This window comes from Lontra canadensis, unplaced genomic scaffold (genome assembly GCF_010015895.1).
Source record: "Lontra canadensis isolate GAN:19392208 unplaced genomic scaffold, GSC_riverotter_1.0 scaffold34, whole genome shotgun sequence".
Lineage (NCBI taxonomy): Eukaryota > Metazoa > Chordata > Mammalia > Carnivora > Mustelidae > Lontra > Lontra canadensis.
Genome location: NW_022631028.1, coordinates 16,850,161 through 16,876,119, shown reverse-complemented (window position 1 = coordinate 16,876,119; position 25,959 = coordinate 16,850,161). Strand labels below are relative to the sequence as shown.

Genomic DNA, 25,959 nt, shown 5'->3' with positions numbered 1-25,959 from the left:
TTTACACACACTGCAACACCAGTTATGCCCGCACAGGCACAGGTGTACAGAAAAGAGACTCAGAAGAAATAGACCATTAATATTCATGGTTGTTTTCTCAGGCTGTGGGAATAATCATGTGGGGATAAATTGCTTTTGTCTTCATGCATATGGGTATTTTTCAAACATTCCACGATTTACCCAAAACAATTTTTTAAAAAACATTTTAATTGTATCTTCCTTCACTTGAGACAAAGAAATGATCCCAACTAAGGCAAAAGGTTAGTGTACAAAATGTTCCCTTTCCTTCTCATGGATAAAAATATTTGTTTCAAGTTTATCGATTTTGAGTTCCCAGAAATAAGCACTGGAGCAACTGGATGGTAAAACACTTTCAATTTTAGCACACACTGATTGATACATTAAGCAGTACTTTTCAAACTTGCACTTTGCTACAGTTGGGTTTTTTGTTTTTGTTTTTGTTTTTTTTTTCCCAAATGAAGCCTTAAATAGAATAGCAACATATAAAATGGAAACATTAATGGTCTATTCAAAGGTGGGGTCAGCACCCAGAGTGTAGAGGCTGTCAATCTTCTGTCCCTGCAAGGACAGCCTCAGGGACCTGTGAGCTCCTGGAAGAGAACTCAGCAGCCACCACACTGGAAGCTCTGCAAATAAAAATCTTTTCTACAACAACAACAAATTCTGCCCAGGTCCTTGAAAGCTTATGCTAAGGTCCTCTCCCCCACTCCCTACCCCCACAGGTGATGAATAATCATGTGTTGCAGATTCTGAGGGACAGCTTCTGTGCTTGTGAGTAACAGCTACACAAAATCCTGTGTGATCATGATTGTGAGGCTTTTTGAATCTATGCACGATAACGTTAAAATTTCACAGCACCTAAGGAATGCAAAGATACTAAGCCCTAGTCGATCAAGGATTCTTTGACACTTGCTTAATGTTTTTGTTTAATACCATGACTGTTGTGATGACAGCATACTCGAGGTAATGCAGTCCAGGTTAGCTGGATTTGCATTACATGGATGACTGATATTAGGCTAGTTGTCTCAAAATCCAACATCCAGGCTTGTTCTCCACACCTCAGGGGAGTGGTATCTAAACTGTGTTCCCTGGATCCTTTGCTCCCTTGGGGTACCTGGGAACCACTGCAGGGGAGTTGGAGGAAAAGGGGGTATGAAAAGACCTGCTCTGCTTCTCCTCGATTTTGGTGAAGACAGTTTTATTCTTCATCTGTCTTACATATTGGCACTTCGTACAATATTTGATTTGAAAAGAGGGCACCACTGATAATATTTGGAATTTGAAAATGACCACATACAGAGGTGTCTTTCTGATGCATTACCACCCACTAGGACCTGCCCTTGGAGGGAGGTACAGGTAATTCCATGATCCAGAAATCACCCCTGCTAACATGTGAGTATATAACAGTCAAGCTTATTTCCTTTGCAACCTTTTCAAAAATATATAAATAGACCTCGAGAACATTGTGCTAAGTGAAATATAACTCAAAGAGAGACAAATACTGTGTGATCTCACTTATATGTAGAAACTAAAAACACTGAACTCAAAGACACAAAGAATAGAATGGTGGTTGCCAGGAGCTGAGGGTAATGGGGAGACGCTGGTCAAAGAGTACAAACTTTCAATTATAAGATAGTAAGTTCGGGGGATCTGAGGTACTGCATGGTGACTACAGTTAACAATGGTGTATCACATACTTAAAAGTTGCTATGAGAATAGGGCTTTGATATTTTCACCTTAACAACAGCTAAATGGTAATTATGTGAGGCAAAGAATGCATTAATTAACCTTATTATAGCAAACATTTTGCAACAAATTCACATATCCCATTATCAGACCTTAAACTTGTATAATGTTTATGTCAATTATATCTCAATAAAGCCAGAGAAAATACATCATTTTCTATAATTTTTATAAAACTTTTTAATAAAACTATATGTACTTTTAGTTTTGCTTTCCAGTTAATAATATATTTTGGGTATATTTTCACACCATTAAATATAAATCAACATCATTCTCAATCTACAGAATTTCACTGCAAATGTCTATCATAAATCTGTCTGCTCTTAAAATAATTTTCTAACCCACTGAGCAGGCAGGCAAAGTATTTTGCTGGGTCATGAAGAGAAAGCCCTTCCCAAGACCTGAAATCATGATCTGGAGTTAGTTACCAGATCTGACGCCACACAAAGCTAGGTCTGACAGCTGAGGAATGACCCATTAAATACAAAGCCATGTGCAGTTATAATGAACAGGTATCTCTGATCTGTAGTCAGTGTCATAGCAATTTAACAACCCCAGTTAAATGGTGAAATCTTTCACTGTTTCTTTAGGAAGAGCTTGTCTGGACTATTCTTATCGAATTCTATGCTTCCTAACACCGAATGAGGGGCCAGGTAGAGAGGACCCTGAATGTACTTCCAAAGTATGATTCTCTTGGTGCTCCACCCCCTAAGATTCCTGAAATCTCTTCCTGTCTTTCAAGCCTGTATTGAAACTGTCTTTCTGGCAGTTTCTTAATGCAACACACATGTGGGAAGGACAGTCCCTGATACAAACTGCTTTAGCACTGAGTCATGGTGTTTTTAAGTTCCATTCAACATGACCGTGAACCAAGCATACTTCAATAGCCACCAGAAAGCTCTTTTTTTCTAAGATGACATTCCCAGGAAAATTTCTCTGGACATAAGATCCAAGCTCCTCCAAGAGGATTGGTTTAACGAATGATGATGTGGGGGTATTTTAAGCGAAAATGTGTAAAGCAAGGGCTAGAAGAGCTATGCCTCTACCACTCCCAGCCACCTTCAGTCACTGTGAATTCATTTATCAAACAAACATGTCACTTTCTAACTTGAAACTTTGCAATGGCACCCAGGAGCACGCACAAAGAAAAGCAGATATGAGAGCTAGAAGGCAAGAAAGAGCTCTCGGTTCAAGACACAAAAGAAAAGCTAGTATGGAAAAGGAAAAGGTCAAAGATGAGACAGGATTTAGGCAGGAACCAAATCATCTAGGCTTCTAGAACATGGTAAGAACACTGGTATTATTTCAAGTGGGCTGGGAAACCATTTTGTGAGTTTAATCAAGTGACAAACAGTCTGACAAATATCTTGAACTGTGATGTCAGCTTCCTTGTAAAGAATGACTTGAAGAAATGTGCCAGGTTTTCACATTAGGACCACAGAAGCGAAGGACCACAGGCTCTATCCTGGCTGCCCCATTGGCTTTGCAATACTCCTCAGTCCTTCTCTTTGCCCTAGGAACTTGTCTTTTAAATGTACACCATTGGTTTCCAAATGGAATGAGTTCCCAAGTGAGATCACATCAGCACAAAATCATTCCTCATTTCTAAAGCACCCAAGAATGCAACAAACCTCGAGAATATAATAACCACTCATGCATACAAAAAGTATTTATAAAGTACCTATAAGCCAGGAATCAGATGATAACTAAAATGTACATGTGGATGTTTTATAGAACTTATTAAGGAAATTAAGATACTATGATATCCAAGGTGATTTTTGCTGACGTTGTAGTTCAATGGGTAATATCAAGGAGATTCTGCATACTCTCACCTTGGTCAGCAACAAGGCTTTCTCTTCATGCCATCCTCAGTGTGGCTAGCCTCCGAAAGGGGGTTGTCCTAGCATGAGTCAGATGGGAACCTAGGAAGAGACTGGGCAGAAAACAATGTGGGCAAATGCAGCTAGACCAAAGGCGATCAGAGGTTCTTAAGGATAAAGATAACTGTGTACCCACACTTCCGTGCAGCTTCCTGGCATTAATTCTGGAACATCCAAATTCTTGGAGGGCAAGGGGTGGGGGGACTCTTCACAAGTATCCCACTTGTCATTACTTCTCCTTCCCATACATCACATCTTCTTCAGGATTAGGAAACTCTACTTAAAGAATGCACCAAAATGGTTCTGTCCCATTCTTGGACAACACCTTCTTTGCAGTCTGATAGTCACATGTGATGCCCACCTAGTCCACCGAGGACAACTCAGTTCTGTATGTGAAGGAACAGACTCCAAGGAGGTTCTCTGGATAGCAGTTGGCATGGAAACATCCTAATTAATATTGATCCTATCACACTAGAATCAAAATCAAGTATAGCAATAAAGGCACAAGGGCCTCTATGTCAGTCTGGATCATCTGTATTTTTGTGTCTTAGAAGATAAGGGATAAGAAAGTGCTCTTCCACTGCTTTCTCTGGATATAACTTGATCTCTGTTCCTGCCACCTTTGGCCCCTTGATCTAGGGCACCAGCTTCTACAACTGAAGCACCAGATTCTACAGAGCCCAGTGGCTATAAAAGTTTTCAGAATTAACCCTTCAGGTATCAGTTATCACTTCAAAACCAACACCATTCTCAGCTCCAAAGGAAGGTATGCAGTCTCCTGATCAGATGGAGGGGTAAGGCCACTAGAATGCCAAAAACAGGTAAATCACATGTGTTCTCCAGGCACAATCGAGAGTGACAGACAAGGTCCCCAGTTCTCTAAGGAGCTTGTATTTTGGTGAAGAACAGGGAGGGATGTTAAGCAAAGAAGCTAAAAACTACACATTAATTAAAAAATAAACATAGGAAGCCAAAAATGAACACAAGAATTTCACAAACTGTTATGAAAACAATAAACCAGGGTAATGGGATAGAAACCAACATGGTGGGGCAAGGGAGGTGTGGATACTACTTCAAAAAGAAGGATGTACCTGTTTCCTAAAACCACTGTAACAATGTCCCAAATGCTGGGGCATCTGAAATAACAGAAATGTATTCTTTCACAGTTCTGGAGGCCAGAGGTTAAAAACAAAGTATTGGTGGGGTCATGTTCCTTCTACAACCTCTAGCAGAGGTTCCTTTCTTACCTTTTCCAACTTCTGGTAGCCCCAAGCATTTCTTGGCTTGAGCATTTTTTGAGAGTGTAACTTCCATATCTGCCTCCATCTTCACACAGTTATCCTCCCTGTGTGCATCTCTGCCCAGATTTCCCTTGTCTTACAAAAAGACACCCGTCATTGGATCAGGCCCAACCTTAATGAACTCATCTCAATTTGATGACATCTATAAAGACCTTATTTCTAAATGAAGTTACATTCAAAGGAACTGGAGGTTAGGACTTTGATGTACCTTCAGAGGGCACTGGTAGTGGAGGGTGTGGGCGGGGCCACAATTCCACTGATAATAAACTGAGAGAGAAAAGCTCTTTGCAGGAGTGACATTTGAGGTAAATTCTACAATGATGGTGGGTCGTTGGTCTGGCTGTTTTTAAGGTGAAAATTTTCCTAAGCTGAGAGAACAGAGAGTACACTGGCCCCCACCTCAAGGCAGCTGCTTAGACAATTTCTCAAGAGAAAGAATAATTATGATGTAATAAGTTTTGGGAAGGAAGAAATAAAAGTGCTAAGAAAATAATCATGAACACAGGAAACCACTATTCAGGTCCCTATGGCAACATTCCTTGTGACTATGAAGAAGCACAAATACAGCAACAAGAAATACTCAGGGAATGGTACAGAGAACCACACAGCATGCCTATTCCTCAGCCATCTAAATGGAGGTTTATAAAAACGATCCAGAAAAATGGAGAAATGCTTACATGTGAAATCAGAAAGTACAGTATATTTTTTTAAATTATGCAAACACATACGTACCTAAAAGACTATCAGAACTGCCACCCCCATGAAAACACTGTGATGTTAAGGTATTTAAATTATGGGTTTTATACTCTTAGCTCATTTGTGGGTGTTTGGATTAACATCATTCTTCACAATAAAAACTAATTTTGTAGGGAAAAAATTACATTTCAAAAAAATTGTTGTGTATTATGTAAATATCACAATCATGTATTTACTATAAGAATGACTTAATTACAGGGTCTTTCTGTATTTACTTCTGGTTTATTTTCCAAGGAATCGAGTATTTTGGATACAGTTGAAGTCCTCTGTGGAGAGGTGATGTTTTAAAACCAAGAATGCAAGGCAAAGAAAAATTTGTCACAATATTCTTAAAACAACAGGGCCTGGTGAAAGGAATGTAGCTGTCATCAAGCACTGAAACAGAGAGAGAGGCTTCCACTGCTGTCAAAATCATGTCTTGACGGGAACAGCTACTGGTTCCCAACAGAACCAATAAAATGGCTTTAGCTCTACCATGAGAAAATTTAGATACTACTCCATTTCCCACATTTTAAAAAGTACTGCATGCTCACAAAATGACTGGGCTGTGTAAGTGTTCTTAGAAGGGAGAGTAGAGATTAATAAAAAGCTGGGGACAGGCTGAAAGACAGGCCAGTGCACAGTCACGTGTGTGGCTCAGTAGCCTCACCAATGAAACATAATGGTTGCATGGGGGTGGGAAGGGGAACGTCTCTCTCCATCTGTACAAAAACATGCCATTTTAAAGTATCCCATTTTCTAATGTGCCCCTCGAAAATTTCAGTGGAAAAAAAAATAAGTTAGTTTCATCTGGTGATATCATACAATATATCTAACATGGAGAGGAGGTAAATTTTAGCATCACCAAGACTTTTAAATTCCCAATCATAAAATGAGAAAGGTTGGATCCCCTGCCTGTGTTACCAAACCTAAGTACTTGTACTTCCATAAAGTTAGCACTCAAGCAAAGCAACAATTGTTTTTATTTTGTTACTTTTCTAAGCATGGTTCAGCTGACACTCTGCACTTTGAAGCCCATTTTATAAAAAATTAAAATAAATAAAAAATAAAAAATAAAACTCACAATAAATCAAAATAACCAGATGTTTCCAAAGGCAGGGGGTGGGGGGAGGGAGGGAAGCACTGCAAACTTGTTTTAGTGTCCCAGCTCACTCACTATTTAATTGGCCTCAGGCAAGTCACAGGCTCCTTCAGCCTTGGGTTACTTCATTTGGAAATTAGAGATAATCATGCCCACTTAGCATGTTGGGAGAATCAAAGAGAACACAGTATCTGACATTGTTCTGTAAACAATAAAGTGTTTTAATAATATTATAAAATAATATATATAAAATATATAATATATATCTGTATGTATATTATTTATAATATAGTTAATATTATATAAGTATTATATAATATATAATATGATATTAAAGAATATAAAATAATAATAAAATAATCGTATCACCCTCTAAAGATGGCGATTACTATCAGGCAATGGGATAACCCTACCAGGTTGTCTCCCCAAACCCTTAAAATTTATTTTAAGGCATTACATATGGAAAATTATATTGCCCTTCTCTCTTCAAGTTTTTACTTCCCAGAAAGTTAAGGTCTTACCACCTGTTTCATACCACTGTAGGACCAACTATCAAATAGCAGGAACCCAAATATCTTCAAAGTCTTTACTCGGCTGTACTGTAATTTGCTCAATTATTTAACCTTCTGGAAATGAGAAAGTACTGAGAAAGACTTTCCATATTCAAATCTTAATAGACTTCCCTTCAATCTCTTTAGCCAAAAAAGCCAAAGCAAGGATTTTTATTTTCAGAGGCAAATGTTGTAAAAGTTGGACCAAGAAAGACCTCTTAAAAACTGAATATTTTCCTCTGAACAGACATAGGATTTTAAAGTGAAAGAAACACCTTCAGATGGGTTGGGGGGGGGGTTGTTTGGTTTTTTTTGTTTGTTTGTTTGGTTGGTTGGTTGGTTTTTGTTTTTGTTTTTGTTTTTAACAGCAAGCTTGTATGATTACCTAGTTGTTCCAACATGAATTCTTTGGGTTGGTACAATTTTGGAGATTTTCTTTGTGCAATGAGAGTCATTTAAAAATTTGTGCAACATTAAGCTCTACATTTTTATCATGGCAAATCATTCTTCATACTCAACAACGCAGTCAGGAATGACTTGTGACTATTTCCAGTAATTTAATTCACCTGCAAAGGTTGACAATTTGCCACCCTTGTCAGTGTTCAAAGAATATGCCGCAGACTCCAGATATATTACCCTAAGAGAAATTGCAAAAATATATTGCTCAAGATCAGCATCTTTAGAAAAAGTGATTACTTGCTGACAACACTGAAGAGAAGCTCACAATTGGATATATGAGTTCTAAATGTGTTTATTAAATATTGATCACAGCAACAATTCTAAAATCCTGTTTTTGCAAATAACTTACAGAGAATGCTTACAATAGTACAGGAAAAGGAAAACAGAATAAAAACTGTATTTGTTCTTTGAGATAACCATTATTTATTGAGCCCCTGAGTACTAGGCACTGTTGTAGATGCTGAGGACCCAGCAGTGAACGAGTTTATCATAATGTATCAGTTATGTTTAAAAGCAAGGAGAGTGATAAATTGTTCACATTTGACACAATGTTCCAGGTTCTGTGTTGAGCACTTAAGTAATTTATCTTCTGTTCTGTGTTATTACCACAAGAAAAGTGCCATTATACCAATTTTACAGGTAAGGAAATTGAGGCATTGATTAAATAACCGACCAATGTTATAGAAGCAGAGGGGCAGAGCAGATCTGGAATCTCTTTCTTTTCATCCAACTCTGCATTTCACTCTGCTGCTCCCACACAATACACTGTCCTGCTATTATCTGCTTTACCCACTCCCCGCAAATCCAAAATAACCCCGAAGCCTTTACCACCTGAGCAAAACTGGGACACACCTGAGAATAGCAAGATCCAAACTTGTCTCCTAAAAATTCCATCAATGTTGAATCCTCTAGGCCCTTCTTCAATAGAAGACTGTAACAAATCGTCCCAGTACACTCTGCCACCTACCCAATTCGGTCTGTTTAATTCTTTGCCAATTTCCCAATAGAGGTGACACTTGAACAATGTGGGGGTTAGGGCTGCCATTCCCTGACCACACCCAGTCACAAATCTTAGTGTAACTTGTGACTTCCCAAAAGCTTAACTATTCATAGCCCACTGTTGACTGGAAGCCTTAGCAGTAACATTAAGAGCCAAATAACAGGTATTTTGCATCTTATATGTATTAGACACTGTATTCTTACAATAAAGTAAGCTAGAAAAAAAAAAATGTTGTTTCAAAAGTCCTAGAAGATACCATGCTGAAAACAAGAGATGAAAACCTGACATTAAAGATGCAGATCCGATAACATTTTGTGTTACTTAAGGTAACAGACTACGGACTCTGAAAAATAATCTGAGGGTTTTGAAGGGGCAGGGGGTGGGTATTAGGGAGGGCACGTATTGCATGGAGCACTGGGTGTGGTGCAAAAATAATGAATACTGTTACGCTGAAAAGAAATAAAAAATTAAAAAAAAAAATTAGCTGCCAAAGCAGATCAACCCTGAAACCTCAGTGATGCCACATGATAGAAATTTATTTCCTTTTCAAGGATACCCAATGTTAGTGTGTCTGACAGTCCTCAGCATGGTCCTCTACCCATTGAGGTGACAGATAAAGAAAGACCATGGAGAAGGCAAGCCTGCTTCTTTGTCTCTTTAAGAAGTGACACACCACTTCCACACTCACATTCCATTGGCCAGAACTAGTCTTAGAGTCTTGCCAGATGCAAAGGGTGCTGGGAAATGTAGTTCTGGGAGGAAACCAGTTACCAGCTGGAAAGGGACCATGAAGCTTTGGGGGTCAGGTGATATACTGGCCACACATCCTAACCAGATGGTATGGAAAATTGCAATGACAAGATCTACAAATAATCCAACATGTGAAAGAGAAATGAAGGACAGACATCAGAATAAAGCTGGGAAAAATTAGTATCTGTTAGTAAGAAGTCAGGACAATCGACAAAAAGACTATCTTGGCCACTTCAAGTGGTTGCTTTGAAAGAAGATGAGAAAAAAAAGATTCTGAAGTGAAATTGTTTGAAAAGAGCAAATAGCTGAGATCATAATTGTTTCAATCAATAATATGACAAAGGAAACTAATTCCATTTAAAATGATGTCCTGTTTCCAGAGACTGTGTGTCACTTTACAAGCTGAGATGTGGCACACATTTAATTGCTGTTTCGTCAGAACCACTAATTCTCTTGATTGTGTTGTGAAAACAAAACTACTGAAGAAAATCTTTGTGAAAGCCCTCAAAGAAAAATTAATATTTATACACAGCTGTCCATTTGAAACCATACAAGGTTGAAGTCAATAATTAGCATGATCAGAAAAGTTCCAACAAGTGCCCTTATTTTGAGGTTATTTTCATATAAGCTTTTCCCTCTTAAATAAATCTGTTGGGCACGAATGTGAGATGAAAATAGTGGGGTAACTTGGCAAATCAAGTTCTCATATGTAAAGAGTACATCACTCAGGGAACACCAACCATCTGGACTTGGGTTTCATCCAGTTAAATAACAAGGATTTAAGATATTTTTAAATCCTCATAATAGAGCAGAAGCAGTAAGGTTTTGGGAGTCACAAACCTCAAAATTGGGGGATGAAGAACAGGATGAAGAATAGGTTTGCCTGTCTTACCCCATTTCCTATTTTCCAGATGAAGGCATGGAATATGTGACTTGGTCAGATCACAAAAACAGATAATGATGAAACCACATCTGAAACTTAGGTTTGTTGACCAGGAACTGTTAAACAAGCTCCAATACTCACTAGGCTTGCCTTTAAATCCCTCTAGCAGAGAGCTCCCTGTACACCAATTATCAGCTATTCCTACAACTCCAGGGATCCAGCTTGAAAATGGGGTCATTAGTACAACAGCAAGACAGATTAATCTCGATAATCTATAGCACTGTGGCAATGACAGACACCAGGCAATGGGCCAGGAGCATGGAAGAGAAGCCAATGGGTCAGATTCTGCCAGAGAAAGGACAGGACTTTAGGGAATACAAAGGCCTACAGAAGGCAAGTATAAGTTAACTTCTGGTATGTACTCATTCTACTGTCTGGTCTCTTGACTTGATCCCTGCACTTTAAATGGACTCTGCTTCTGCTCAAAAGCCTGGTATTCTTCCAGTTGTCACTCTTCAGAAGAGGAACCTCACTGCTTATCATTTATGGCATTGCTACATCCATCCATCCATTCCACAAAGTTTTTCTGAGTATATATTAGGAGCCAATGGTCAGGTGTTAAAAAAAAAACAAATGGTAAACAATACACAGACTTGGTTTTTGAGAAGCTCCCAGTGGAAAGAGGTACAGAAAAATATTATATTCTGTGACTTTCTTACACGCCCTCATGGAGAACACCAGCCTTGATTACATTGCTTAAGAGAATGGCAATACTCAACACCAAAGACACATGGGCAACCCAGTCATCTACTAAGTTCCAAGATAGGAAACTTCATGATGTAGTATAAAGCCATCTACTCTAAGGGTGGTCTGCAGCCCTAAGTTCAAGCATCGCCTTGGAACTTATTACAAATGCAGTATTTCCAGGGGCGCCTGGGTGGCTCAGTCAGTTAAGCATCTGCCTTCAGCTCAGATCGTGGGATTGAACCCTGTTGTTCTCTGCAGTCAGTGGGCAGTCTGCTTCTCCCTTTTTGCCCTCTGCCCCTCCCCCACTCATGTGCTCACTCTCTCAAATAAATAATCTTTAAAAAAAAAAAAAGTGTAGCATTTCCAGCCCAACTCCAGAGCTAGGGAATTGTGTTTTATATTTTAACATAATCCCCAGGTGATGTGTCCATGTGTATATTCAAGTTTAAGGTGGTGAATGGTATATTAGAACTTATGGCTACAACTGGCTGTATCTAAAAGAGATCAGAGGAGAAACTGATTTGTGAGCCAGAATTTCTCAAGTGAGATTTGAGGAACAGTTTCTTATAGTAAAACTCATCCTTTTCAAAACCACAGGTTGATGGTTTTGACAAAGAGAGTCATGTAAGCACCAGTGCTACCAAAGTTAAAAAGAGTGGCCACCCCAAAATTTGTCTTTGTGCCCTATTGTTGTCTATATCCTCCCCATAACCCCAGGCCCTAGAAATCACAGATCTTTCTGTCCCTATAATTTCGCCTTTTACAAAACTATCTAAATGGAATAATATCGTATATAGTCTTTGGTATTAGCTTTTGTGACTTAGCATAGAGTTTTTGATTTTCATCCAATTTGTGGCATATATCAGTCATTTGTTTCTTCTTATTGCTGAATAGTATTCAATTATATGGATGTACCACAACATGTTTAGCCATTCACCAGATGATGAACATTTGGAATGTTTCCAGTTTAGGGCTATTATGAATAAAGCTGCTATGAACATTCCAGTACAGATCTTTGTCTGGACCTGTTTTCATATTCATATATATATATATATATATATATATATATATCTCACACACACACACACACACACACACACAAAATCTATTCCACTCCTATTAGATGTGTGTGTGTGTGTGTGTGTGTGTGTGTGTATCCTATATCTAGGAGTGGAATTCCTGAATCATTTGGTAAATACGTGTTACACTTTATTTAAAAAAAGACAAAAGCTTTTCCAGTAGCTGTATAAGAATTGCATTTGGTGAGCTAGAATTTTTTAATGATGAGATTTTACCAGATAAACAAAGATCCTGAGAAGTGAAAGAATATGATGGGTTTCAGGAATGAGAAATATTTCAGCAGGGATAGAGGGTAAGGTAGCTGTAGAAGAGGAGATGGATGTAATGTAGGAAAAGTATACTGTATGGACAGCTCTGTACTGCTCTCAAGTCATTTTTATGAGCTTGCTTTGAAGTTCAGAAAGCCTAGATTTTGGAATACAGAGATCATCAGGTTGTTTCTTTTCATATTGCAAAAATTTCTTTTCCATCACGTAAGTTAAATGGGAAAATACCAATTTTCCCAGTGTGTGGAAAAGGTTCTACCCACATGTCTATCCTAATCTGCTGTTTATCTGGAATTATCTAGAATTATGAAGCATGGGAATTAAAATTATTTATAAAGAGGAATTAATTGATTCTACCCTCAAGAGTCCATCCAGGAGAAGGCAGGAACCCATCACAACTAATCTTTCGATCAAAACTGCTCTCTATCCCTGCTTTGCCTCCGTGAATTAAAAAATACAAAAAACTCAAAATATTTTTTCTTTCTCTAAAAGCATTTTTCAGGGCTCTTCAACCTCTATTTTATATATATTTTATGCATATAATATATAACACTTAGTCTCTGGAAAATCAAAATGTCCTATGGTGCCAAGGAAAAAATTGGTCCAGAAGCTGCTTGGTAGGTTGGGCTGATGTGATACACACTTTTTTTTCCTCATTCTTTTCTTTTGTTGAGTTTCCTTTAGACTACGTTGACTCAGGCAAAATAGGACTGCTTCAAAGGATCTGGTAGGACATTACCTTTTCTCCCTTCTTCTCTTTTATAAACATGATGATCTCATGGTGAGTCACTGCCATTTCCTCCAAAGTTTTCTCTCTGTACATGATGTTACTGGCAGTGATGCCCCATCACCTTGGAGCCTTGGTATTTACTAGGCAGTCACCTCTCCTGCAGGTCTTCCTCTGCGGATGGGACTAAATCTAAGATTTAATGAGTTTGGGAGCTTCTTATCTGAGATCAGGAAATGACCAAGAACAGGTGAGAACTGACAGCCCCACTCTCCTTCATTTTATCCCCATTTATCTGCATATACACTCTATAGGAGTTCCAGGTCCTAAGCATTAGACTGCTTCCTTCAATGATCAGGAAATGGCAAACCCAATCATGTTCTGGTTATGTCTTATGATTTCCCTACATGCCTTCAAGTACAAGTACAGATCTTGACCAAGATGTTCAACAGGAAGGCAATATTCAACATTCATGGACTACATGGGTGTCTAATTACCTTCCACTGATTTAAGCTTCCAAGATAAGAAAATGCACAGTGAAGAATAAAGCCATCTATCCATGGCTGCAACAAAAGCACCATCTTAGAGCTTGTTAGAAGTGCAGAATATCTAGCCCTGCTTCACATCAAGCGAATTATGATATGACTTTACATAAGATCCCCAAGTGGTATGTGTGTACATTCAAGTTTGATGACAATTTCCTCAGACTGTAGGGACTAACAAAATACTATCCAAATAGAAAGGACATCTGAAAAGAAGATAGAAATGCGCATGGCTAGAGATGGATGGGAGGTTGGAGGGAAGAGTTTCGAGGGGGGTAGAGAAGGAGGAAGTTGACCAGTGTTCACAAGAGCACCCTGTTATCTCAACAGATGGGCATGAATATTACCAGCTAGGAGCCATTCCTATTGTATCTCACATGATGAGTGAGGGTTGATGCCCCAGCTGTGCAGACAGCTGTCTGCCATGAGGCTATGCACCCAGCTAAATGGGAAATCTTTTCAGAAATTTATGAGCCATACTCAAGCAGCAGCCAGAGCTCTGAAGCTCCCCATCAATCATGTCACCCCTTGTGTGCTCCTTTCCCTTGATTTAGGCAAACAAATGCAAAGAGGCCTGAACCTCATGAGTCCTTTTCCCCTCAATATGCACACCAACCACACTACCTTTTGGTAGTAATACTTGCATCTCTGTAAGATAGACAATCTTTGTTAACATACGGAGGGTCTGAAATGAGAAACTACAGCAAAATCGATTCATCCAAGTCTCACAGAATGACCTTATTTTTTGAGTAAGAGATACATGCCAGTCAACTAGAAAACCACGCACAAGAATTTTGACACAGGAACGCTCCCTGTGGATATTCACTTTCAATGCACCTCTGATTACAAATGAGGAATGGCAGATCAAGCTCAAACCATCTATTGGCGGGAGGACTGATGTTTGAATTCAGGTTGTATGACCACTACTTCAGTTTTCTCTTCTCTATTCTCTTGCTAAAATGCATGCAATAAATAAATATGTAAAATACCTAAGGCCTTCTCTTTGAAGCCCAACCCCACCAGTCAGAGCAAGTATGACTTGGGGCAAATCACTTAACCTATGTGAACCTCTGAATTCCTCCTTTGCAAATGGGGATCATGACAGCTGTATGAGATCGGGCTCATCCAGGGAGGTATGGCCATAGACAATGACAGCGATAGGAAAGCAGTGTGAGTTAGTTCAGGGAGGCACTTCTCGTAATTTCTGGCACATAAGAGACCGTCGGCAAATGGGAGACAGAAAGAGGGTTTTATTACTCCTGTCCTTCTTGCCACACAAGCGTTAGTATCTCAGCACAATCCCTGCCAGTTTTCCTCTAAATAATTTGACTCACTCATAATCGCAGTACACAGGTGCTGTCACATGGTGGTTTATTCACGGTGCTGTGCCATCTTCAGAGTCCTCATCCAATGGATCCAATGGTATTTCACTGCGTGGATTACACCCACCTGGAAAACACCATTAAGTCCATTGTTAGGTTGTTTACAATTTTTTGCCTTTAGGAATTTATCTGCAACAAACATTTTTTAGTGCTCAGTTTTGTCCATGTTTTGAGTTAGTTCCTCAAGCTAAATTCCCCAAAGAAACCATTTTGGTTCTTTGAATATAAAGAACTCTCTGAAATTATATTTCACTGTAAAAAGTACTTAAATCTTAAATCTCCACAAAACTGGGATTATCAGATTCAGAATTTCTTCACACATACACACACACATATATTCAAAAAGAAATAAGATTCAAACCTCTTTTAGACAATGACAGAATATATTTGGATCAAACAATTTTGGGAGGTATATTTTAGCACAAGGGAAGAACAGAACCTATAAGGAATCTGATAATTTCGTGTTAAAGGCGAGAATGATGCAGACAAATGCAGTATGGCTCAGAAAAGGAACAAAATGTCTGAGGATCGGATTTACAGGGAAAGACCTAAAACTAATACATATGTATAGCTTGGCTCGGTTATAAGTAAAGAAAGAAATTTGAACAGCCTCTAAGCTTTGGAGAAGTAAACATCAGAATAGAAAAGACATTTGCTTTATCTTGCATTGTATCTATTTGCTTAACAAAACTCTTAAAAAGAAGGTCCTACAACACATTTCACCCAAGTCTTCCTCCCCTAGTCTTGGCCCATTAATATCAGACTTAATTATTTATCATCACTAAGAAAGGAGGAGGAAGAGTCATCTTCTAGGTCATGAATGAGTCTTATCTACACTTTCCACTGCTCTAAACTAGCTGGGATAAACCAGAGAGCAGGTGTAAAAAATGACATGGGATTATCATTTAGCTACAGAGTTTCACAATCTAAAAAATATCAAATTACTGTCTCCTCCTCTTCTTTCTGATTCTGTTTCTTCTGAATGTGGACTGTGGGACAGGTAGACCCGCCTCACACTCAACAGAGGGAAGAAACATGAATGTGCCTGCCTTATGGAATGTGTCTTTTATTCAACCTAAGAAAAGTTTATCAATATGCATATTATCATGCCATCTGAACCTTATATGCCATTGGTATAAGGGTTTCATAATACTACTCAGCAACAGTTTTTAAAGAGCAAGATTCAAGAATGCCATTCTGACTTGTATAATTCAGAGAAAGATTATAAAACAACATTCCAACACATTACCCCACAAAAAGCACACCAAATAGCACCATTTGTAAGCAAAATAATAAAGGAAAAGAATAGTTCAAGAGAGCAACTGTGAAAAATAAAAAAAACACACAGACATTTATTTGAAAAGGGCCCCACTCAAATCTGTTTTACTATTTATGAAGTTGTTAAAGTAAATGAGAAATGAAGTATGACTCTCAACCCTAAGGCCATAATATTAAACTTTCTGTAACCCCAGAACTCTATCTCCAAACAAAATCTTACTTAGAAACTCAATATATAAAGTCAGAGAAGTAAGGTGGAAGCCGGAGTACAAATTTGGGAATTCCACCAGGCCTGGTTAACTCCACAGAACCCCAAAATGGGTGGGGGGGACCCCGGTGTGACACCACAATCCTAAGAGAAGCTGGAAAACGGAGGAGTTTGAGATGATAGTGATGGCAGAAAATGAAAAAGAATATGGAGAGTCTCCTTAAAAGGGAAATTAAAATGGAAGAGAAAACAGGGGTGTAAGATTGGGATGGTCAGCAGAGAGGGGAATAGAAAGGAAGAAAAACAAATCAGTGTGTTTAATGTTAACTCTCTCAACTTTTTGCCCAGAGGAGTTGCTTTTTAAAGTGCTCTCTGACTGTTAAGACAGAAAATGCTTTTTTTTTTTTTTTTTGAGACCCATGATAAATGGTGTCAGATGATGGCACTGGACCAGCCAACTTCGCTAAAGCAACGGTAGGACAGAACCACATTTCACACACATCTCGCTTCTCAACCTTCAGAAACTGAAATACATGTAAAATATAAAGTAAGACCTTCTAAACAATAGTCAACACACCCCAAGATACATTCAAAACAAACACCAAAAATGTTAGGAATATAGGAACTCATAGAGCAACCAGAGGTAACACACAGCCTTGCAGGCAGGGTGATCACTTTCCACCTAATGGGAATTTTGAATTTCCCACCTGCCTGCCCATACATACCTCTGAGCCAGCCACATCCAACTTTCCAGATCATTCCAGAGCTCTAAATCCCTATGAGCCATTCTCTTTGACGATAAACATATCACTACACCTCTCTTTTACCAAGTCCATATAGAACCAAATATCAAATATGGTTGCTCCATCCTCAGACTTGACAACACACTTTGTCCCATTTGTTGTCCATGGTAGGGCTTATCATAACATTAGATAATCATTTGTGGGGTATTTTCCCCTCTCTTATTAGACAGGAAATATCATAAATAAGGGAATTGAACTTCATTCTCGGTACCAGCCCAGTGTCTAGCACACAGTGGCAATGAAAGTCTTTAATGAACAACAAACAGCAACATGTACTGAGTGTTCATTATGTGCTAGGCACAGAGCTTTAAGCCCTTTACATCCATTATCCCATTTAATCCTTAAAACAAAACAAAATATTCCTTCTTATTTTTGTCATTTTACAGACACGCAAACTGAAACATCTAATTGTTGAACACCTTGACCACTTACATAAGTCCAGCAACAGGTGATGCCAGACTCAAACCCGAGCAGCCAAACCCAGAGTCCCAGCAATGAACCACTAAGCTGACTGACTAACAAGCAAGAAAGAAAATGAATGTAACATAGGGCAAAATTGAGAGATTTTAAGGATCCTTTCAATCTAAACATTCTAGGTTCCCAATGATATAAAAAGTCCTACTTTGGGGGTGCCTGGGTGGCTCAGTGGGTTAAGCCTCTGCCTTTGGCTCAGGTCATGATCTCAGGGTTCTGGGAAGGAGCCCTGCTATGGGCTCTCTGCTCAGCGGGGAGCCTGCTTCCCCCTCTCTCTCTCTGCCTGCCTCTCTGCCTACTTGTGATCTGTCAAATAAATAAATAAAATCTTTTTAAAAAAATTTCTGCTTTGAATCTTTTTTTTTTCTTGACAGAGACACAGTGAGAGAGGGAACACAAGCAGGGGGTGAGGGAGAAGCAGGCTTCCTGCTGAGCAGGGAGCCCAAAGCAGGGCTCAATCCCAGGTCCCTGGGGTTGTGACCAGAGCCAAAGGTAGATCCTTAACGACTGAGCCGCCCAGGTGCCTCCCTGCTTTGAATCTCAGAGCACTTCTGCCCTTTCTCTTCCTTGCCTAGCCACCCTTTTCATCACTGTGCTTTGCACAGATTTGAGGACTTAAGAAACTCTGAAATAGACATAAGGCCCCTTCCCAACTCAGCAGCCTGGATGTGTAACTCCATAGGTGGGTAAGCATCTACGTAGTGACAGGAACGTGGGTGGATGATTCATAAGCAACCCAAAAATCCACCTCTAACAGCTCCCATCCCTGCCGCTCAGTCTAAAAAGTTAAAGGTTGAGTGTAAATAGTAAAGGACAGGGGAAAAAAAAAAAAGGCTGGCGGGCTTTGGTTCATAGAGCTAAATAGTAATAATCCCTCGAAACATTATTTTCCTTCTGGCTGCGCTCTCAATGGCCATTTTGAGTTCAAAACACAACACTGTGTATATCCATGGGTGAGTCAGTGAGTTCATGACCTGATGTGAGTCACTCTGCCTTAAGCAGAATGCTAGTTCTGATCCCTTTCTTTTGGAAGGAGTTCTGAAATTATGATGAAAGTTAAGATTTACTTGCAAGGATACCTTTCCAGCAGCTCTCTGAGGCCTGCCCAGATATTTGCAATAAACAGACACATGGGCCTCCTCTGATAAGAAAGGAGGAAAGGAAGGAAGAAAGAATGGGAGGGAGGGAAGGGAAGGAGGAAGGGAGGGAGGGAGGGAGGAAAGGGGAGAAAGGGAAGAAAGGAGGGAGAGAGGGATGGAGGGAGGGAGGAAGGGAGGGAAGAAATATAGAAATGTGAAGTATCAAAAGCAAATAGGAATGGAAATCCTATGCCCTCAGGCATGGGATGCTTGGATGGAAGCAGGAGTAGTTGTGAAGTACTATTGCTCTTGGGTATTCTCATCAATAGATTTGAAGGGTCTGTTCTTTCTTGGCTTTAAAAGGAGGGGGCAGTGGTGCAAAAAATAATTACTGAGCTTCTGTTACGTGCTGGGCTCTGGGCTGTTGAGATTATTGTAGTCAATGAGGTAAGCATTGTTTTTTCTCTCATGGAGCTTATAGTTCCATGATAAGTCAGCTACAAAAAATCAGCAGTGTAACGGGTGCTCTAATGAAGACATTCAGGGTGCTACAGACTAACATGAGAGCCAGAGACCCCACTTCAAGGGCAGGGAAATGCCCTCCCCCTATTCAGAACTTCTATTAAATAGGTAAGAAAGTATTTGCTAGGCAGAGAACAGAAGAGAAGAATGTTCCGGGTAAAGGTTATGTGCAAAAGTGCTGAAGCTGAAATGAACATGGAACATTTAGGACTCTGAAAGCAGTTCAATGAGGCTAAAGCACAGAAAGGGTAGAGGGAAGGCAGGGAATTCAGAATCTGGGAGGGTTCATTGTTTATCAACTGATCAATATGAATTTATCAACTCCTATCATGTGTAAATCCTGCCTTTTTGTAGAGTTAGAGGAATATGAAAAAAAGATACATTAATTCAGTCTACTTTGGGGCTTTCTTCCTTATTTCTTTGACCAAGCTGAAACTGGCCATCTCACTCACTGTATTGTGAACCTATCCATGAACATGGTGTCTTTTCCAAAAGGCTTAATACCCTGAGATCAAAGGTATCATGTCCCTGTAGGAAGCAGTTCTCTGTGCACTCACAAGTTTTACAGCAATAGTATGATTTCATTAAAAAAAAAAAAAAAAAAACTTCAAGATATGTCACCTCAACATATGGTATTATTACTAACTACATACTTTTTCTTTCTACCTGCATAGGTTTGGGGATAAAGCAAGAGTATCTTACTTACAGAATGTTTTATGGAGCATTTTCATCTATTTGCCTTCATGGGAACTAGACAGTCAACATGGGGATACACTACTACAGTGGGGAAACAAATTTACCAAGGTTGTATAGTTTCCCCCAAAACCATGTTAGTAAGTGGGAAAACAAGATAAATATCATGGCTTCTCTCGGTCCTGTATCCTTTCTTTCCAAAAAGGTAGTTTCTCAAAAATATGATCCACAGAACACCTGGTTAAAATACAGATTCCAGAGTCTTGCCTCAAAATCTCTGGAATCTTCTCCATAATTCCTCAGGTACCCTTAAAGTCTCAGGATACCACTCTTCACCAAAATCCATCAAAAGAACCCATTTTAATTGTCAGAACATTACAAAACATTGTTCAAAATCTGTACTAGAATATTTATAACAGCATTATACATAATAACCAAAATCTGGAAATCCCACCAAATGCTGGTCAAGAATAAGGGAATACCATACGGCAATGAAAACAAAAGACCTACAAAAACATGTCATGTTCTGAAATCTCACAAACATTAACATGGCATAAAAGAAATCAGGCACCAAATAGTACTTAACATGTGAATCCAGGTTTATATGGTACAAACAGGCAAAGCTAAGCCATGCTGTCAGAAGTCAGGATGACAATAATCCTGGCAGCCGTAGGGCACGTGAGGTGAGGTGGGGGGTGAGGAAGGTGCACAAGTGGGATCTGAGCATGCTTGCAGTCTTCTGCCTCTTTATCTGGATGCTGCCCACATGGATGTGTCTGATTTGTAGAAATCCATGCAAGAGCACACTTAGGCTATGTTCATTTTTCTGCAGCATATATTATACCTCAGTGAAAATAAGTTTCAAATGTAATAAATGTCATTCCTAAGTCTTAAAAAAATTAGAATTCCCTTTAAAACAAACACTGTGCTTGTGTCTAAAGGTTGTCCCCACCTGTGTGTCAGTTTCACCACCATGGAATGGGCCAGACATCCATCACTGATGTGGCTCCCAGTGTTCCATCTCGGACAAGTCTGGTCCTCATCCTAGCAATAGATTCATTATACCTGATTATGTCTACTGGTTTTCCTGGTCATCTAATACCTATTCACTGCCTACCCAAATCATATGAAAAACAGCCCCCCATAAAAGCAGACACCCCACACTACCAACTTTCCTTCCCCAAATAACCAGTATGTACGGTGTTTGATTACTTTCTTTCAAACACTTTTGTCCTATATGTACAAGTATACTTTTGACACAATTAGGATGGTCTGATAATTTTAGATCCTGATTTTTTACTATTATATTGTGAATATTTTCTGACTCATCACAAATACTCAAGATTATGATTTGAAGGATTCATTCACTGATACTGAGAGTCTATTCAACTCCTGTATCATGTCAACCCTGTGCTGTGTATTGTAATGGAGTTGAAGATGTATGAAACATAGATCATACCCTCAACAACTTTTAGGAGATGGTGTGATTTGGGGTAAACTAGCTCTTAATCTCTCAGTCTATTTTGCAATCTATAAAGTGGGAGCAATAGTACCATCTAATCAGGGTGCTTGAGAGAATGAAGATAATACATGTGAAATGCCTAGCGTTTAGTAGGCAAATAGTAAGTATTTGTACCCTTAGATAGGAAAGGTATATATATGGAAAAGGTATATATATGAGGAAATAGAGGATTGGACATTTACCAGAGCAGGAAGGATTCTGAGAAGAAAGATCTTTTCCATAGGCTAGAACCTTGCTACTCTAAGTGTGGTCTGTGGACCAGCAGCAGCATCACCTGGGATCTTGTCAGAAATGCAGAATTCAAGACCTGCTCCAGTACTGAGTCAAAATTTATCTATCTATCTATCTATCTATATATATATATATATATATAACATATATTATATATAATATAATATATAAGTATATATATTTAAATATATATATTTTAAAGATTTATTTATTTTAGGGAGACAGCATGTGAGCAGGGCGGGGCCAGAGGGAGAAAACCTCAAGAACACTCCCCACTGAGCATGGACCCAAACACCCAGCTTGACCTCACAACCCTGAGATCATGACCCAGGCTGAAACCACGAGTCAGATGCTCAGCCGACTGAGCCACCAGGCACCCCCCAAAATTTCTATTTTAATAATACTCCTGGATGTTATGTGTGCCAATTAAAGTTTGAAGAACACTTTGCTAGATGGGTTTTCGGTGACATGCAAAATTCAGATACTCAGGGAAAAAGATGCAGACAATGGGCATTCCATGGCCAGGGAGAGAAGGGAAAGTGAGTTTAAAAAACCACACTACGGGAAGGTCCTTAGCAGCTAATTTACTTAAACCAAAGAACTGTCTGGGGATGCAGTAAGAGATGAACTAGACTTGAAAGCTTAGGTCATATTATCCATGGCCTTGGATTCTAGCTAGAGGTTTTGCCCTTATCTCTCCTCTGGTCTAATGTCTTTGTACATTTCTCTCTTAAGTTCTGATTTCCAATATAGCTATAATCCTCCAAAACTATGATTCTTAAAGTGTGAGTAGCTGACCATCTAGAATAGAACCCCTAGGAAGCTCCTTGGAAATTCAGATTTTTGGCCCTCATTCCTCAGCTTTATCTAAGTGTGGATCCTGGAATTTCAAGCCTGAGAACCACTACTGTTATCCAATGTCTGTCAAAAGGACTCACTGTACAATGTAATCACATTAAAATAAAATAAAACTGTCCTTAGAGTTCTATTGCTAGTTTTAAAACAAGCACTAAAATTCAACCCACATGCGCTGCTTAAGAAGAAGGAGCATAATCAATTTTCCCCATATCTCTAATACTAAGAGCAATAACCGGATGATCAACAAGCATTTGCTGAATGAATGAATAAATGCATGGATGCAAGAACGAATGAATGGCTAAGCACATAATTTCAGAGATTACTCTGAAGTGAACTATGTGTATAAATTACAGCTGCATTTTCATACTAAAAGTAATGAGCAATGAAATCAAATGTATTCATTTTCAGAAAGAATGAAACTCACAATTGCCTGAAACAAACTTCTTTTGAAAAACTGACATGAATATAATCAATATCCAACAAATAGACTTCTTTATAAATTGACTCCAATATGGCTGGGAAGATACTGGTTTGGTTATAGTCAACTGTAGTCTGTGTTGGAGCTTTGGAGATGCTGGGAATTTTTCTGTAAAACAATGCACACATCTAACAGAGATTAATATTCTATCTTGAGTTGGGGCTTGAGGCAGGACCATCAGAATTCAACACGATGCTATCCTTTCTGTTCCAAGAAAAAGCAAGGAACTATTTATGTTATCTGGAATTTTCTCAAATAATCATCTGAGAAAGTAAGTATGGAGCAGGTGAAATTCAAACAATTTGAACTGTGTTTGAAAAATGGATGAGACGAAGAACGTATTTCTTCCCATTAGCCATGATTAATTGCATAGAACAAGAGGGGGTTCAAGTCACTGTATGGAAACAGCTCACTTCCAGTGTTGATAATGGTCAACAAGCAGTGTCAACACCCCATTTAAGCAAATTGCAGTACCGGAGTCTCCAGCAGGAAAATCTTTTGCAGTCACTATTAGTCAGGATGCTTACCTCTGCAAAGACGGAAAAATCTCTCAAACTGCATAAGCAAAAATGAAAATGAAACCAAAAATAACAGATTTCTGAAATTGCTGGGTTTTTTCTGGCTTTATATGAAACTTGATCGAGGCCTTGGGTAATGTCATCAAGACCCAGTATCCCTATCTTGCCCCACTGTTCTTCTCCACCTTGGCTCAACTCTCAAGCCCCAGGCAGTGCCAAGATGGCTGCCAGCAGCTCCAGGCTACTGCAGCTTCCAAGGTTCAAATTCAGTATACAAAACGGCTTTTCCTCCCAGTAACTGCTGAACTCACTTTAATTAAACTAATTTGGCCGTCTTGAACTAATGACTAAGGCTAGAGAAGGATCTGGGACTGGGTCATGTGCCCACACCTGGACCAGTTAGTGCGGACATGGGGATATAGGGCTGTGATAGGTCAGGCTCATGAGGTCTGCCTTGGGCATCAGGAGTGGAGCCCCACCAAAACAAGGACTAACAAGCAGGAATGAAGAGCCCCCCAAAGGAAACTGGCTTCTATGACCAGCGAAGGAAGAAATCCGGGCAAGCAAAGACAGCAAATGTATACTAAATGGTTTCCAAGTGACAGCTTTTATAGGCCAAACTTGACACCAAAGTTGATCTTAAGGTAAGATCTGTGGCATTCACAGATGGAGGGTGCGATATACATTTGGTGCCATCACCCTGCATGGAAACTGTGTTGCCTCACTCCCTGGTGCTTAAAATCCACAAATGGCTTAGGACAAGTTTCAGCTTACAAGGTGTTTGAAGACATGGCGTCTCTTTCTCTTTCTCCTCATTCTGTCTCTCCAGTTGATAGTATTAAGCTTCCTTTGCTTCTAAGCTTCTCCGTCTCTCCTACCACTAAGCCTGCGTACGTACTATTTCTCTGCCTGTCACACATCCAAACCCTTCACAAGCTCCTTTGCTGGGACTCTCTCCCAGCATTCAGGTCTCCCCTGTAAAGAACCCTAAGCTCCTGTTACCCTCTGTTATCTTCGCCCACAGCATCCAAGTCTTCTGTAATAGCTCTGATCCCATTTTACAGAAAATATTTAGTCGTCTCTTGCCACAACTATATCATAAACTCAGTCAAGACAGGAATCATGTCCTCCTTCCTTTCCTTCTCCTCCATCCCACCCAAGAAAACAAAGCTCCAGGGAAAAGTTTTCTATATTAATAGATAGATGAATGGATAGATGAAGGAAGAAAGCTTAAAAAAAATAGTACTATGAAAACATACATTGAAATATTTTAGCCCTACTAACTTATATATATATATGTATGTGTATGATATTTGTATATGAATTATATATGTCATGCATTAGATATTTATGGAAGGTGTACTCTGTGCCTGGCTTGGTTTGAGATTCTGAAGATCTATCAGGGAAAACAGATAAAAGCAACATTAAGACCTAAAATAAACATTATAAATAAATAAACTACCCAACATGTTACTATGTAATAAGCTCTTTGAAAAAAAAAAAAAATTCAGCAAGATAAGGAGATTGAGGAATTCTGGGTTGGCAAAAGGCAATTTGTAACAGGCTAGCCAGAGCAGTTGCCACTGAGAACGTAATAGTTGAGCAAAGCCACGAAAGGAGGCATGAGCCAGGCAGATATGGATATAGGACAGTTGTGCACCAGGCAGAAAGACAACCAGTGCAAGGGCTCAAATGACAGCAAACCTGGCTTCACACATGCCTGCTGAAGGACCCTAGTCCCAATCATCTCATTACTAAGAAGAGTGAAAACCACTTTCACCTAACTGCCAAAAGATAATTTTATCTATCTTTAATTACTGAATGTGAAAACACCACAAATAGGCCAAAACTTTTTACCTTAGTAGACTGTCCAACTCAAGAGGTTTCTCCAATCAGCCAAAAATGTGAGAAAATAGGAAAAAGGAAAAAAAAAATTTGGCCACCAGGTATTGACTTAGAAATGTTCATTTACATTAACTTTATTCATCTGAGAATTTAATGGGCATGCCTTAATTATCTGGAGAAGCAAATGCCTATCAAAATGGGGAAAATCATGTAATGGCTATGATAAGTTTCTTTTTATTACTGCTTTAATAACTGCAAACTTCAATGTGTACCAACAATTA

General features: G+C 39.2%; 1 long non-coding RNA gene across 1 annotated transcript in view; it reads right to left on the bottom strand.

The window, feature by feature from the left end:
- Positions 1–3,606: 3,606 nt before the first annotated feature.
- LOC116873618 overlaps positions 3,607–25,959 on the bottom strand; it is a 42,813-nt gene continuing 20,460 nt past the window's right edge. The window contains exons 2-3 of the long non-coding RNA XR_004383862.1: positions 15,122–15,236; positions 3,607–3,697 (exon numbers count right to left, since the gene is read on the bottom strand). This is a non-coding gene — a long non-coding RNA (uncharacterized LOC116873618). The remainder of the gene's footprint in view (positions 3,698–15,121; positions 15,237–25,959) is intronic.